A 1,765-nucleotide genomic window follows, 5' to 3' on the forward strand; every position below is an offset into this window, starting at 1 on the left:
TTTTTGGGGGTGGGGGGTGAAGTTCAACGTTTTCATTCTTCCAAAGATCCCGCGAGAGGGCGAAAAGAGGCAAGACGCCCTTCTTCTCACTTTCCAAAACTCCTTCCCCCCCAAACTGAATAGGGGAGCCCTGGAGGCGGTGGGGGGGCTACCTTCCTGGCTGAAAATGAAAAGAGGGGCTGCTTGGCTTTGCCCCTCATTTGCCCCCCTCCTGCTTCAAGGATGTCCCTTGCCAGTGGAAGGAGGAACTTCAACATGTCTTCTTTGCAAGCTCCTGCCCCTCGCTTTCCTTCTTTCTTACTCCCGCTTTCCTACCCCTTGCAAAAAAAAAAAGGAAGGAGACAGAATTGTGCTTGAGACTTTTTCACAGATTCTGCCACTCCGCCCCCAATATCTGAGGGAAGGGATGGTCAAGATAAGGAGGTGTTGTTTTTTTCCACCACCCTCAGCTGCAATTTAAAAGCAAATTAGTTTTGTGCTAAAAGCTTGCTGCGGCTCAGGAAAGCTGGTGCCTTTTAATAAAAGGCGTTACTACTGTAGTCTGAAAACCTCCACCAGGCTTCACAAAAACTCATCTTCATTTGGAAGGAGTGGGTCCAGTCCTCCCCAAGATATAATAATAATAATAATAGTAAAGTTGGAAGGGACCTTGGAGGTCATGTAGTCCAACCCCCTGCTCAGGCAGGAAACCCTATACCATTTTGGACAAATGGCTGTCCAGTCTCTTCTTCAAAAACTTCCAGTGTTGGAGCATTCACCGCTTTTGGAGGCAGGTTGTTCCACTGGTTAATTGTTCTAACTGTCAGGAAGTTTCTCCTTAGTTCTAGGTTGCTTCTCTCCTTGGTTAGCTTCCACCCGTTGCTTCTCGTCCTGCCTTCAGGCGCTTTGGAGAATAGCTTGACTCCCTCTTCTTTGGGACAGCCCCTGAGATACTGGAACACTGCTATCATGTCCCCCCTCGTCCTTCTCTTCGTTAAATCCTAAAAACAATTCTATGAATTTTTCTTCTGCTAATGTTGGAGATGAGTCTTATTCGATTTGGGATGCAAGATTGCTATTCCTTAATTCAGCGAAGGATGGGATGACTGGAAGAGGAGAGTGTCCTGCTTTTCAAAAGAGGGTGAGACTTCAGGCGAGGTGCTGTGTGGGGTTGTGCTTGCCTGGGTGTGGGGAAAAGGATTGTCTGGGAGGGAGAAAGATTGCGGTAATACAGTCCAGATAAAACTTTTTTCTCTTCTCTTGTAGGTGAGAAATGTGTCCAGGTGGCGATTGGTCTGTGTAATCATATATTAGTGATCAACTGCATCTCACAGAACAGAACTACTTGTCTGCTAATATGGGTAGTCCTCGACTTACAACAGTTTGTTTAAGTGACTGTTCGGAATTACAGTGGCACTGGAAAAAAAATGGCTTACGACCATTTTTCACCCTTACAACGGTTGCAGCATCCCCATGGTCACGTGATCAAAATTCGGATGCTTGGCAATTGATTCATACTTAGGACAGTTGCCGTGTCCTGGGCTCATTTGCTACCTTCTGACAGCCAGATTCACTTAACAACCATGTTAAGTTAATTTAACTTATGTTAACTTAACAACTGCAATGATTGACTTAACAACTACAGCCAGAAAAGTTGTAAAACGGGGCAAAACTCGCTCAACGAATGTCTCCCTTAACAACATAAATTTGGGGCCCCGTTGTGGTTGTAAGTCAAGGACTACCTGTAGAGCCCCATAACAGCAGCCGGTGTTGGGACTTGCAGGAG

Source organism: Protobothrops mucrosquamatus, unplaced genomic scaffold (genome assembly GCF_001527695.2).
Source record: "Protobothrops mucrosquamatus isolate PMUCROS unplaced genomic scaffold, P.Mucros_1.0 scaffold605, whole genome shotgun sequence".
Classification (NCBI taxonomy): Eukaryota; Metazoa; Chordata; class Lepidosauria; order Squamata; family Viperidae; genus Protobothrops; species Protobothrops mucrosquamatus.